General features: G+C 47.3%; 1 protein-coding gene across 1 annotated transcript in view; it reads left to right on the forward strand.

Moving 5' to 3' along the window:
• The first annotated feature begins 87 nt into the window (after nt 1–87).
• Nucleotides 88–15,681, forward strand: part of lingo2b (leucine rich repeat and Ig domain containing 2b) — a 35,891-nt gene continuing 20,297 nt past the window's right edge. Inside the window, exon 1 of the mRNA XM_086182961.1 lies at nt 88–363. The gene's annotated coding sequence lies outside the window, so the exon portion shown is untranslated. The remainder of the gene's footprint in view (nt 364–15,681) is intronic.

Genomic DNA, 15,681 nt, shown 5'->3' on the forward strand with positions numbered 1-15,681 from the left:
CCTCCATCTCTCTCTCTCCCTCCGTCTCTCTCTCTCTCCCTCCGTCTCTCTCTCTCTGTCTCTCTGCTGTCACCCAGCCTCGTTAAACCTGGAGCCGCCACCAGGAAGGATGAGCTGCTGGGGAACTGGAGAAGAGGAAGACCACCTTTACCAAAGATTAAAAAGTCCAGCCAGATTTTAATGCAGGTAGTTTCTCTATGGAAGAGGAAGGAGACCAACTCCGAGAGAGGATTGCATTCACAGCAAGTGTGTGAGTGTGTGTCAGTCAGAGTGTGTGTGTGTGTGTGTGTGTGTGTGTCGGACTCCTACTCAGTGATGTGAAACGTGAAGGTGGATCCTGGCGTGCGGAGGAGCAGGTAGAAGGTAAGACTCATGACACTCCGATTCAACGCAGCTTTTCTTTTGTATTTCTGGGGTTTGTTGCCGGGGTGAAGGAGGATCTTCTGCCGTGTGACTCGCTGGGAACTGGTTGTTAACTCACAGCAAAAAGATATTGACACTTGGTTTCATCAGCAGACGTATAGGCGTAGTCCTTCTCTGGGCTCTGAGGTGTGAGAAATTCTGGGAGGAGGCAAGTAATTATGGATAAATAAATAAAGAGACCTGATGAGGACGATGGAGAAGCTGCTCAGTTTGGGAGGGACGGAGGTGTTGAGGGGAGGACGAATGTGCTGCATCCACCGAGAGAGAGTTTGGGTGGATGACGACACTTTTCTCCCCGGAGGAGAAGGGAATCAATTCGGTTTTCAAAATAAAAAAACAAAACAGAAAAAGACTTTGAGTAAATGTCAGGTGGATGGATGAGGTGTTGCAGCGCTGAGATCACACGGGTGACCTGACGACAGCGACACACTTCACACGCCGCACAAACCTTCCCTGAGACGCGCGGCGGGGGGTCACACATGCACATGTGAAGTTGGCACTTGGCGCTCTGCTGTGAGTCGAAGTGGCCCTGCAGCGTCATCCTTTTATTGTACCCCCCAGAGTGGACCCACTCCTCTAAAAGCCTCGCTTGCAAAAACCCATTTTTTTTCACACACCTCCATCCCGACTTTAAGCAGGAGAAATAGGACTGAATTATAAATGAGTGAAGCTGCAGCCGAGGGACTCAGCAACCGGCTCCTCTCTGACTTCTGGGCTTTAATTGAGGCTGGCACGGCTGCGGTAATTGTGTGCAAATTTAATCTGGGTGTTCTTATCCCATAATGGAGAGCAAAGTTCACAGGAAATTGCCTGAGATCCGTCTGCAAACCACATCTAAAAATAAAAGAAGCCTTCCTGGCCGGATCAGAGCTGCGTGCAACATCGTGTCTAGAAGTTTTCTCGTGACAAACGCATTCAGGTGCAGCAACCGCCGCCGCTGTCTCTGAGCAAGAGGGATGCTAATGGAGGAGAGCGAGGATGCAGGCGTTACCGCTGCAAGAGAGAGAGAGAGACAGAGCATCAGTGAGCGGGAGAGAGTGTGTGAGGCGTTTCCATGGCAACCTGTCAGGGGTGTGTTTGGTCCCCAGAGATGGTGAGAAAAAAGCGGGGAGGAGAGACAGATGAGAGGAGAGGAGAAAACTATCCCTCGTTAAGGGTGAGAGAAGGGGGATGGGAAGGGGATAATGGAGGGAAGAGGGGAAGGTGGGATTGTCTCTCCTCCTATTGTTTGTTTTCTCCTCCCCACGCCGTGCTCGCCTAGCCGCCTCGCTCTCCTTCCTCACGCCACCTATTCTCCTCATTTGGAGGAAAGTGGCGGCGGTTGGCATGGCTGTGTTCAAGTCAGGATTTCACGGCGAATACCAAGTGTGTGTCACGTGTTTGAACTCATTTGAGGACAGCAAGCCGCTGCGATTGGTTCGTATTGACTTTGGCTGCTTAATCACCATTTGCCCACCATTTATTTGCTGCGACACGTAGACGTTTATACGGTCTTGACCTCCACAAACAACCTGATGAGCCAGTTAACGTCCCGTCCTGGTAACCGCCCCCACGGATGGAGCCAAGAAACACAAAGAAATCTGCAGCTTTTTGTTCTTTCACTTGGGTTCCCCGGGTTCTGATCCCGCTGCACCTTCACTGCTGTTTCTTCTTGTTTCTGTGGACTTCTGTCCAAGTGAAGCCTCACCCAAAAAGTGTCTTTTACCTTTTGAGTGTCTCTTAATTTATATATTTATAATTTTTGTTCCTCTCCTGCTTCACCTCGTAGTGACTCCAGAGTGCAGGAAGAGCCAGCCATGGGTCTTTAGCTTGAGGCTAACAGCAGCTGCACAGTCCTAGACGTTAGCTGAATGTTGGTTTTCTCAAACGTCATCTGATACAAACAAAGCAGGAAAGAATGTCTCAGTGAGCTCGAGTCGCCTGTTGGTTGGAACCTGGAAGACAAAATTCAACTTCTGGGGTGAAAAGTGAATATTTTCCGACTGGGCTGATCAGAGCTTCCTCTTCCTCGATCCTTGCCGGTGTTTTATCGATGCCAAACCCGTTGAAGGAAACAAACTTCATGTGCATTTCCTTTTTGGCAACATCTCCACCAGTGGCTTAGAGCGTGCTTAATAATTTAACTGCACCATCACGGCTCGAGTGAGCGGCGACCCCTCCTCCTGTCTGACCCCCAGCAGGAGTTGACCTCCCGGTTCCACGAGAGCATCACAAGCCCCAATTACAGCCATGTGTAAATACACGAGGCTCCAGAGGTCGACGGCTGTGTCACGTCAGGATACATGCTGGCAATGTTATTGACGTCCCGTCTTGAAAACCCTCTGGAGGAAACGGGCTGATTGTATAACGAGATCAGCGTCCTCACCCGCGGCGAACTCTCAACACTAATGATCAATGGGAAACATTGACGGAATCCAACATGTGGGCACGAACACCATCTGATGAGTAGACGCCGGTAAATTAATAGTCACCGGGTCGATGGATGAGCGGAAAGATTCTGGGGGAACAGTTGATATTCCGATGTGCGACTTGGAGAATTTGCCACAACAGAAACACAAACCGCTGGAGCTGCAGTCGGTGGCGCCCGGTGCCTGTTAGTCACCACGCCAACGGGCTAGAGACGCAGATTATTGTGATTTTATTCATAAATAACGAGCAGCAGTGCTACTGATGCAAGGACTTCACATACACACACACACACACACACACACACAAAACTTTAAAACTCAATAATGATCTTCTGTCTGAGTCATATTCTTCTGAAACAACACACCATATCAAAGAAAACTCACACACACACACACTCACACACACACACACACACACACACATACACACACACACACAGGCTCAGGAGCTGCTGAGTGGTCGGAGCTGGTCACTGAGGTAAAGTCTGGCAAAAGTTTTTACTCTCTAAGAAATTCCACCAAAAATAGAGCCAAGAACAGAGCAGCCTTTTGGTTTCTCCTGTGTGTGTGTGTGTGTGTGTGTGTGTGTGTGTGTGGGGGGGGGGGGGGGGGGGGTTATCCCGTGGCAGCCTCAAATATAATTAGGGCCAGAGCCCAGAGGCACTCCGGGGCGAAGACCCTATTATGTTAGCTCGTTACATTTATATTTCAAGGCCTCAGCAGCTTAACTTCGGGATCGAGTCATCTGTTGTGGCAACAGGATATTACCTCATTATCAACAGATGATGTCATTCCAATATTCCGATTGCCAGGACACTGACGATTAACTTAGGGACCAACGACAATGACTTTGCTCGTAGAAGATTCTCAATCATCATCATCATCGCGGTAAAACGCAGCGCTCTGGAGACCAGGCGGCTGAGGATCCTCAGGTGCTTCGTGGATGAGAGAAGCTGCAACAGGTGGAGACGGCGAAGTTCCCAGCGGCAGAGATGTAACAAAGAGGAGGGACGAAAGCCGGCCTGGACTGGAACCGCCGTTTTAGGTGCCGCTAAAAGCTCTCTGAGAGTATTCCCAAAATAGCCTCAGAACCAGGGTGCATCTCAGGTTTCCGATGCTCGGCCCCGAAGAGGAAGACAAAAGGACCAAACGGCGACAATGACAGAACATACAGGAGAGAGCGGAACGGTGGATGAAAGGTGCATTATTCTCGGCGCTGCACACACCAGTTCTATGACGGAGCAGTAAAAATAGAAAGATGCATCATGATGCAGCCTCATCGCCCGGCTCTCATTGTGAATACAGATCCGTTCAGGCGCCGGGACGTCCGGGGCTTTCTCCACACGCGGCCCCGCCGCATCCCTGTGCAGCACGCTACGGCAGCTCAGCTGTTATTGGAGGCAAATTTTTTTGAGCTTGACAGGGAGGCTCGTCTACAGGGCCCTTCGCCGGAGCGTGATTAGCATTGCAGATGCAGGGTTCTGTAGGCGTCAGTTTCAACAAACTCAAGGTTCCCCGTCTCCGGTGCATGATTAAAATGTAACAGTGCTGCGTGGGAAATTCACTAGAGCAGCATTATGCACTGACACTCAAAGAGCCTATTTTTTGCTCAGGTATGTTGAAGCTCCTCCTGCATTCTTGCTCTTTTCTCTCACATAAATACACACAAGGGCTCAACCCACATGGGTTCCACCGCCTTGAAAGCCAAAATTGGCTCAAAGCTGCCGACAGCTTGTATTTGCTGCAGATGTTTGGCATCAAAACTTACTGAGTGAATGCGACGGAGGACGGCGGAGGAAACCAGCGACTTTCCTTAAAAACAAAGAAGAGACGTTGGTAGGATCGTAACCAACCGCTGCTGACATCCAGTGTTCTACTGAGCGAATACCCCATCGGTTATTTGAGACAAACGTTTTCCTCACTGGCTCCTTTTTTCTTTTTCTTTATTTTTTTTAGAAAAATCACCATTTTAATACTTCAGTTATTAGCAGGTCAAAATTATACTCATGTAGTTCATAGAAGTGCCAGAACCACGTTCTGTTCCCTGAAGTAAACGCCGTCCAGGCTGGGATTTGTTGATGGAGATGAAATTTACTACTAGAACCACATTTCCTCCTGGAAGACAGGCTGATGTGCTTTATTCTGCTGGAACGTTGTTGCTCCAGCTCTCTCTCCTCGCCGCCATCCAATCACCTGAACAACCAAGACTGAAGCCGTGAGACACACGGTTCTGCATACGCTAACGTCATAGCAACAGATCAGATGCCCCCACAACCGTGTGCACGACTGACACCGTGCATCTCAATGAAGACAAGTTTTGTGAAAAACGTACTTTCCAAGCGTTCACTCGCCGTATGCAGACTAGACATTTGGAATCGTGATCTTGTTGGTTTGTCAGGTTTCTGTCACACCACGTCTGTGTGTGTGTGTGTGTGTGTGTGTGTGTGTGTGTGTGTGTGTGTGTGTGAGGTTATTTTTCTTGAGCAAAACTCAGTAGTCCTAATGTTCATTGAGGTGGAGGATATTCAGCGAGGCTGGAAGCTGTTGCTAGTTAGCACGTTAGCTCTGCTGGCAAAGTCCAGGAGCGTAGCTTTGGTTTTAAGAGGCATAAATTAAAATTCACTTTCAAGTCTACACAAGTGTCTTGAGTCTGATGGTGATGTCGTGTGTTGATCCATATCAGTCAACAGAAACTGCTAAGCTAATGCGAAGGGTAACGTTAGCTGGCGTAGGACTCAAAACTAGATGTCCTTGTTTTTACTATAGTAAAGCACACATGATAGTAAATATCATGGTAAAATCATAACACTAGAATCATAATCATGGCTGTATAATCCTTCTGAAATGCACTGAAATCAATTTTCCTTCAGATCCTCCCACAAACGGCCAGTATTGATCTATTTTACTATAAATATGTGATCAATCAAACGGCATCATATCCAGTGCTGAGGACAACGGTGAGAAGCTGAGTCTTAATGAAAGCCAACAGCAGTGGCCCCATTTATCAGAAAATCAATGCTGGATTGGTGTCAACCTTCTCTCTCTGACACACACACACATACACACACACACACACACACGCGCGCGCTATGATGGTATTAGAACAAAAGCACGGCTTCTTTTCATACGTTTGCTGTGTGTCCCGTTTTTAAAGGTCAGTCTGTTTTTATCCAACAGTTTTAGATTTTATGTCCACTGTGTCCCATTTGCTCAAACATCTCTGCCCTTTTTGAAGAGGTGTGACAATTTGTCCACACGTCCAAACGCCTTCGCATCAGCCTGTTTTTGTTGTTGTTGTTTTTTTTACTTTGGCATCAGGTCCAGGTGTGATCCTGGACCGTACCTGTTGTGAAAAGGGTCTTTTGTCTTATATTCTGTCTTTGTCCCTTCGGGTTTCTGACTCCTTTTTGTCTCAGTGGGAACCGTTCTTGTCAGTCTTGGTGTGAAGGTTTCTTTGTTTCCTCTCTTCACCTGCTCCTCGTGTCAGGCTGGCACCAAACGACCAGCATAGCAGTTCCTCGTCCCTTGGCCTGCCATCACGACACATTCTGTGCTTTCTGCATGACATTTAACACACCTCAGTCCCATTTCATTGATACTCAACCCTGAGTAAGCCTGAGTTTCTAGTGGCTAAACAGACAGACAGACAGAACCAGTCTGTCAGAGCGCTAACTCCTGAGCTAATTGATGGGATGAACCACGGCGCTCGGTGGTCCTGTTGCCATATACATATGAATATCTTAGAAGTCTCAGTGATGCACACATCCTCGCCTCTGAGAGTTTGGAGGGAAACGGTAACAGGCAGTTGTCTGGAGGACATACTTGTGTTAGAGAAGCCAGTAAACTGGGAAAAAAGCTTTTAGCACAATGGAGTTCTCAGGTTAGTGTGTGTGGGGGCTCCCTGAGGGAAGGCTGACATTAGCTGTTACTCACAGGCTTGGCTCCAGTTTTAGCGCTTGCAGCGTCTCTCTCAGGTGGCCCCAAACTGGTATATTTAAAAATGTGACATCTTCACAACCCAGTTCACTTAACCCCCAAAAATGTTTCAAGCTTGTCCGATATCTCACATTTTGCTGTGGTATTTGCTTGCGTAGCATTGCTCACGTGGCTAATTGACTCAACCTGGCAGCAGTTCAGGGTTTTCTTTGTAGGATTTTTTATATTCGTCTAAGAAATAGTAGGTTAATAGGCTTCTCTATACTGGAGACATGCCGTTTTTGTCGTAGCATGTTGATTTATACAGATTGATTTATGAATGAATCTAATTAAATTATAAAGCTATGGTTCCCTGATAGAGAAATTTATTCTCCAGATCAGCAACATGTGTGAACCCCAGAGGCATTACTTTGTTCAGTTCTCTGGTCGACCTGGAGAGGTGGTGACCAGACGTTCCTGGACAGTTTAGCTGCTGTTAGCATCAGTGTCTGTTAGCTTCAAGCTAAATATACGTGGCTGGTTCTTCCTGCATTCTGGAGTCACTAAGAAGTGATGGAGGAGAGAAAAACATCTTAGTGAGCTGAGTACTCCTAAGGCCTACTATAATACTGTAAATAAACTGCATCCAAGCAGCAACACCTTTAGTGAACAGCTTGCGAAAAGCTAAATCACTAAATGACATAATGCAATGAAATATACTTCAACCATCCTGCCAGGGGTCTCGACCAGCTCTCAGGATCCAGGACCTGCAGGGGATCCTGACTCCCAAACATGGATCACTTCCTCCTTTCTTTTCATCAAAATCCCTCATTCAGTTATCGCAGCACCGACTGTATTTGTGAGTACTTGAGAGGTAAAATACACTTTCTTCGATGAAGTATTGTGGTAAGACCCGCTGTGTATTCACAGCAGTCTTCCATGAGCCCTGGTCAAGACTTGCACACATCCTATGACACTGCATTCTCACAAGTCAAACTCTTTACTCGAAAAGCCGTATGTTGCTGAAACAGTGAATGAAATGTGACTTTAGCCAGAAGCCAGATTTGATACCCGAGGACCCTGCAGGCTTCCTGGCCTCAGCCGCGTCTCAGCTGAGAGGCTCAGCAGACCCTGAACCTCCAGGAGATCCGCTGCATGTGGCCCACATTCGATCATTAGCTGCTGGCCTGAGCGCTCTCCAGATGCCTCCCACCATCGCTGCAGATCTACTTAAGTCACAACAAGAGAGAAAACAGAGGGAGGAAAACAGATTGTGGCGCTGATGGACACGAATGCCCCCAGGGGTTTATAAAACTGAAACAATAGAAGCAGCAAAGGTTACTGAATTGGATGACGGAGCCCAAATGATGCCAAAAGTCAACAGAGAGCCAATTCGGAATGTCATTTATAGCACACCAACAGAACGGCGTCCAATAACGCTAGCCTGATTCAGAAAATGAAACGGACAGCAGCGCCCGGTGAGTGGGGGCGTCGCCTGAACGAAACATCTTCACTCATGAGCAGAACGTCAAGACAAATTTGATTCCTGTCTCCCTGCAATCTCAATTTCTCTCTTTAACCTGAAAATGAATTGCAGTAACCTCCTGTGTGCGGGGCTCATATCGACTGCGTTCCAGCGACGATGTCCTTGGTGGCTTTTGATGTGTTGCTGCCGCACTGACAATAAACATCACAAGCAATATTTTTCATCGCCACATAAGTGGAGGATAATGCAGCGTACACAGCGTGTTAACACGCAACATGAGATTGTAATCACAATCGCGATTAAACTCACATCGACAGACAGCAGCGGCGTGATAAATGACCGCAGGTGATCGACGGTCACAAATCACCTGCCATCACGTTATTTATACCAGCAACGTACGGAAGCCGAGAGCTGCCCTGTTTATAATCACGTTTTAATGTCGACATTACGAGTTATGACTGTGTTATCTGGAGCTAAACACCCCGATTTGTTTTGTCGTCTTTAGAAAACAAAAGTTGAGAGCTTCGTGTTGCCTGAAGGTTTGATCGATGAGATAAAAATAGAAAAAGAAAATCAACATCTGGAACACATGTTGCTGATGAAATGAAACAGAAAAATAAATAAGACCTTGACAAAAAGGGTGACAGAGAAGACGTAGAACATGGGAGACATAGAGGAACGATCAAAGCCTCTGTGTTCACTTTCTTTACAAGTCAGGTCAGTTTTATTTGTACGGCGCCGAGTCACGACAGAAGTTCTCTCCTGACTCTTTCCAAGTCGAGCAGGTCCGGCACCTCCCTCCCTCGATGAACCTCCACCCAACAATTCTTCCTGAACACGTTAGAAGTTCATCCATTCTTTTCTTCTATCAACCCCTCACATTATTGTCAGACAAAAGCTGAAAAAAAAGATTTTTTTTCAAGCATAAAACTGGCCATTGGAACCGGTCGTGGTCCTGGTCCTGGACCACCAGAGCACCCCCCTTCCCCCCCACATTAACTGTGTCTTCTGGTCCCTGGAGCTACCTAGTAGCTCCTTGTTGGACCCGGAGGTGCAGGACTCTGTCACAGCGGCGCCCTCTACTGTGTGGCAGCGGTAGCACTGAGCTCATTAGTGAGACGGTGTTCCCAGATGAAGGCAAACCTCCTCAGAGTTGAAGGAGTTAAAGTTCCCTTATCGTCAGGGTTACCAGAGAGTAATTACATTGTTCTCAGCTTCCATCGGAACGTGACTGTTCCACTGCGTTCTGCCCCTCCGACAGGACAGGATGTGATCAGTGGGAGCACAAATCAAACTCACAGGGCCGTAGCGCCCCGTGGGAACATCCCCGCCCTCCATCATCGTTATAAACCACTTCAAAGAACACAGAGGCCATTAAAACAGCGGCGTAGTGCCTGAACGGCGTGTTGGAGCTGGGGGCCTCTCAGCCGCCCCGGTGCGTGGATGCCATCACGCCTACCGAGAGCCGAGGGGCACCGTTGATGACCAGAGCCAACGCTCTTTTCTGACTGCCAGCATCAGCTTGCTGATGGCGGCTGAACACAGACGGCGTGCGTGAAGAGATGCTATTTGCTCTCCCGCCAAGCGGGATGTCAGAATCAGAAGGAGCGTGAGTGATTGATTGTTGACGGCTGGAACGTGTGTGAACCAGATGTGCAACAGGCCTTCAGGTGAGGCGCAGCCACAAACTGTCACCTCTGGCTCCGAGGACGCCACCGAAGAGTTAATTAAACATGGGAGGCTGGTGTAATTATGTCAGTGGATTTGAAGGGAGATCACCAGCGGGGCGTTCTAGTCTCCGTGCAGACGCTGACCTGCATTACCGCCTCCACCAGGGAGGTCATGTGACCACCGGCGTGTTGTTAGCAGGGTCTCAGGAACTAACGGAGGGATTTTAATGACATTTGTGTGAAAGACAGGAAGCATTTAACGGAGGCAGAGATTCATGTTTGTAGGTGATCAGGATCCAACTGGAGATCCTGGATCCTGGATCCCCCAGGTCCAGGACCTCACTGTCGGATTTTATTTCTGGGGAGACAGGTTGTCAGGTTTAAACGGTTATTCCTGGCGTTGATGTAAAGTGGCTGAAAGCAGACTGTCGGTTATTCAGGACTCATCTGGGTCCTGCTGATCAGAAACATCCCAGCTTCGTTTGCTCTCTCATTGAGGGGCAACGTGGACTTTCCCAGGGCCCAGAACCTGGAGCCGGTTCTGCATCAGGCGGCCGCTAGATTTCTATTTTGTGGAAAGACAAAGGCAGATTTTAACGATACAAAGTTCAAGTTCTGTGTCCGTGACGGAGGATCCGAGTGTTCTCTAGTTATAAGTGTTCTCCTGACTGTTCCACCTGAATGCGTCAAAACTCCCGGCCACAGACGCATAGGCTCACCAGAAACGGCGTGGAGAACTTACGTAGAGGAGGAAGACAAAAAGATCAGGGGAAGTCGTCTCATTCACCTGCTGGGATTAAATCTTGCGAGGAGGCGTGCCGTGATGGAGGAGGAAGACTCCGACGAAGCAGAAGCGTTATTGATGTTTATGCATGAGGGAGAATATTGATGAGCAACACAAGTTAACTCTGCGTGATGCCACTCGGCTCTGGCTGTTATCACATCGACGTCATGTCATACAGTTCGTCCCCTGTGACCCCGCAGGACGACAGTCGCCTCAGTATGAATATTTACTCAATCAAAGACTCTCTAGGATGGTCTGTGCCATGGCCTTGGTTACTATGGCAACTGCATGAAGTTCTACTTGTATCACTTTTCCTCACAGCAACAGCACAAAGACAAAGACGGTGATTACACCGCTCTACTGCTGAGACTTCTCAGCCTCCTCCACAGACCTCCGCCCAAAATTAACACAAAAAAGAGCCCTGCAGGGACGAGGTATTGTTGTAGTCCAAGAGGAAGTTAGCATGCCAGCGATGAGGTGTATTTGTAGTCCAACAAGAAGCCGTTGGGTCCGTGGTTATTGCCACCAAAAGGATTTATTTTCTGGACGATAAGAGAAACAACGGCGAGCTCAATCGAGTATTTGATATCTATGGATTCATAACAACTTGAATATCAAAGATATGCACACATGAAATATTTAATGAGTGAATGAATATGAATAATATTGAATAATATATAAAGTATTGCTGTAGCTGCAGACATCTGAAAACATCAGTGTGTAAAATGGGGAAGTAAATCCACTTCAAGGTGAAGCACAAACCAACAAAAGAAATTAAACTACGACACCACCAACACAACAAACCCTTTAAGGCAAAAAGAAGGGACGTGAGCGCGTAAACGAGAGGATCCTCCTCCACGCTCAGATAAGATCTTTGGTACTGAGTTTTATACTTGCATCTGCACAAACGCAAGCTCTGCCATTTTTAAATAATTTGCTGCTCCTATTTGGTTGCCAAAATAAGAGCATTTGCTGTAACGCTGGGAGTCTGTGGCGATCCAGCTGGCAGACCCAGCAGAATAAATGAAGCGATTAACTGTGGAAACATGCATCAGCCACACAAAAGCTTCGCTGAGAAACAACCAACGTGAGAAATCTATCCGAACGTCACATCCAGGCCTTGTTGCCTTTTCTAATCTTGATTCTTGCCACTGGGTTTGTCAGCAGCTTTGGGGATTAATTAGCACGGCGGCGCCGGGAAGCTTCACACACACGACTCTCACAGAGACGCTCGGCTCTCGGTTCAGGAAACTCGGCGAGGTAGACGTTGGCAACCTGTTGATCCTGTCAGGTTTGCCTCTCATTATCACCTTCAGTTGGCTGCAGCAATAACCAGTTCTAGTTTGAGTTCCAGGACACATTTGTGCCGACACCCACCGCAGCGGTCGAGCCAATCTGTCCTGACTACAGCCTGAAGACAGAGAAATGAAACGTGTCCAGTAAATACCAGGTATGACGCAACCAACGGGAGTCATCCAAGAGACGCTGGTCAATGAACCTTGGGCTGCTCGTACTCAGCCAGTTCCAGAGTCTGTGTGTGCAGATGGAGGTCTGTCAGAGCCGCGTGCCAGCGCCATGGTAACCACACCTAATTTAATTAATTCCGATCTTTGTGTGGTGGACGTAAGAAATCTGGGGTTCAACGATGCGGAGCTCTGCTGACAAGCGATGTCATTTTTTTGTTATTATTTACTGGTTTCACTTTCTCCAAATACTGGGAAATGATATTTAATTGTTAATACACTGAGAGCGTCAAAAAGTGTATTTTGCCTTTCAAGTACTCACTACTAGGAGTGTCACTAAGATGTTGTTTTTTCCCTCCTGCGTTATTTGTGAGTCTAGAATGAAGAAAGAACCAGCCACGTGTATTTAGCTTGAAGCTAATGGAGACCGACAGCTATCAACAACGAAACTGTCCAGAAAATGTCGGTTCACAAACTCTCCAAGTGGTCTGGTGAAATCCAGGTCTCCTTAATCCAAACACCAGGACTGGAGATTAAAACGAAAATGCAGCTGAAGGCGCCAGCTGGTCACGCCCAGCGCTACCTTTACCCAGAGTCTCGTCCGTTTTTAATCTGTTGGTTCTCCCTCATATTTGGCAAATGAGAATAGAAAGAAAATAGGACAATAAACAGAATTAATTTTTGTATGAAAAAAGACCCTAATTTTCACTGGCACCAGTTCTGTGTCGTACCGTTTAGCACGTTAGCTGCCACCAGGTTGTGATCGCTCAGATTCTGGCTCAGCTGTTTTTCAGTTGTGTCAAATTAAGTCACTTGTTTAGGGTCAGAAACTCTGCATATTCCAGATCACGGAAGTCCAGTTTTTACGGCGAGACAACGAGGAAATTGCTCAAGATTAAGTTATAAAATGCAGGGAAAACTCGTTCCATTTTTACTTGATAAAAAAAGGCTTTCAATGAATAACTGATGATTAAAATGAATAGCCTAGCAGATCAGGTTCCTGGGTCGGACGTTAAGGGATTCCTACCGTTGCAGTTTGTCCTGGTCAGCTGTGAAGATCAATAATCGTTCTTTGAGGAAATCTATTTCTGCAGTCAAAGCCCGGCCGGCGGTTGTGACGGCGCCTGTGACTGAGACACAAGCTTCTCTCCTCTGATTTGTTTACGCCAGAATGCACATTCGCAGATTGAATGTAACAGCATTGAATTAGAGTGTGTGTGTGTGTGTGTGTGTGTGTGTGTGAGTGAGTGTGTGAGTGAGTGAGTATATTGGGTGCTTTCACAGAATATTACCTGCCTTTTACACCTGCTGCATAATTGGCCGCCGATAAACATAATCAGAGACTGGCAAATGTGAAGTCCTCTGGGGTGAGGTTGGACCAGCTAAATATTCACTAAATGCTCTGAAATCCCATGTTTACTCATATTTACATGCATAAATGTTGCAACACATAAAGCACCGCCTGATATCCACTGAAATGGTGTGAGGACATCAGAAGGAAGCTTGCAGCAGAATTACAACGGGAAGGACACGCAACCTCCATTCTGGCGTGCGTCAGACTGTTTCTCTCATGTCACATCGCGCAGAAGAAGACATTCAAGTTTAGAAAATGGTTCTGCTTTTTCCCTTTTTTGGGGGGGCAAAATTAAGGTGGATGCAGTTTTATTCCTCTACAGACCCGGAGCCATGACCAACATTATGAATCCTCTAAATTGTTTCATTAAGAGAAACCAAGCGTGGGCCATGAAATCAATAGAGAGAAGCTGAGGACATCGAGAGCTGGGCAGCAAAGTTCAGTGTTGGGACGCAACTTTTCAAGTTAACAACAAATCCACACTAAAATTGAAACTACCTCAGAAAAAAATTGAAACAACTGAAAAAATATGATGCAAAAATACATCTCTGGTTGGCGGCCGTGCAAATGTTTACTGAATATCAGCCATTTTGAGTTGCAGCAGCAACACAAACAGCACAAAGGAGAAGTTTCCCCTGAATGAGTTTTGCCAGAAATCCCTTTTTGACTCAGAAGAAGGTTCAGTTTTGGAAAACCTTGAGGTGGTCAGCGCTGCGCGGTGGTGCAGTGGTCAGCACTGTGGCCTCACAGCAAGAAGGTTCTGGGTTTGAGTCCCGGCTCGGGCGCAGGATCTTTCTGTGTGAGTCTCCATGTTCTCCCTGTTCCTGCGTGGGTTCTCTCTGGTACTCCAGCTTCCTCCCACAGTCCAAAGACATCAATTTGGGGACGAGGCTGATTGATTCTCTAAATTGACCGTAGGCGTGAGTGTGAGTGTGAATGGTTGTTCGTCTCTGTATGTTGGCCCTGTGATGGACTGGTGACCTGTCCAGGGTGAACCCTGCCTCTCGCCCGTAGATGCTGGGATAGGCTCCACCCCCCCCCCGCGACCCGCAACCCTTACTAGTAAGGAATAAGCGGAAGACGACCATGGATGGATGGATGGAGGTGATCAGCAACCAGCACAGGAAGCTGCGCTGCACCCAGACATGTCCAGCAAACACAGAAAATCTAAGTGTGCATCTTCAGATGTTTTTTCAAGCGGATTTTTGACAACCAACTGGCACCCGCTGACATCTGCCTTTCATCCTCACTGGGGGTTCTGGGTATTTTTGAACCTCAGTGGGAAACATGACACCCTTGTGGGTAGAAATGCTAATTTCCACCTGCTCACAAACACCTTATTTTTATACAGTCCACAGGCTACACACTGTACTGTTATGCTAATGATGCACGCTAACTAGCTGTTAGCTGCTATGTCGTCTCACTGAGAACAAGTTGCTCTCAGGGCTGCAAGTGAACCCTGAAATAAGTCTTTTAAACCAAGATTTACCGCCCAGAGCATCTCAGGTGGAGGCTGCAGCTCTGACACCGGCACTCAGACACACAAACACCGGGGTGAAAAGCACAAAGGCAAACTCGTCGACTGGTAGGCGGGAAGGAGCCTGGATGCAGGAGGGGATGCTAAGCTCCACGATAGCTCGGCCATGTCGAGCTTTGCAAGTGAGCTCCCACATTTCAAAATGAATTCTAAAATTAGCAGGAAGCCGGAGCAGAGGTTAAACGTTGCAGCATCCGACTCTGATCTCGTCTGACTTTTGAAGAGCTGCTTCAGAGGAGTTCACAAAAACTAGATGTGCAAATCCTCCGTTTGAACAAGTTGCTCTTTCTATGGTTAAAGACAAGAGAAGGAGACCTTGACAGAAGTCTGTGTTTAACCCAAAAATGACTGCAGAGAAGCTCGCTGCAACAGTTACATCCTCATCTGTAAAATATTCAAGGAAGTTTCTGCAGTAACTGTGTGAGCAACTCAACAAGTTCAAAGTTCCCCGAGAGACAGAAACACTCTTTTGTTTCCAACATGACTTTGGGATTCTCTTGATGGAGAAATTAATGAGAACAATCGCAGCCGACTGGCTGGACGCCATCTTGTAGGAGATGAGATAACTTTGGGATCGTTTGTGATAGAAGTGAACTTTAAATTGCGACTGTTGTTCCACGTTCCTCCAGGATTCCTCTGAC

Source organism: Aulostomus chinensis, chromosome 17 (genome assembly GCF_037954235.1).
Source record: "Aulostomus chinensis isolate RoL2024-O1b breed Wild chromosome 17, RoL_Achi_v1.0, whole genome shotgun sequence".
Lineage (NCBI taxonomy): Eukaryota > Metazoa > Chordata > Actinopteri > Syngnathiformes > Aulostomidae > Aulostomus > Aulostomus chinensis.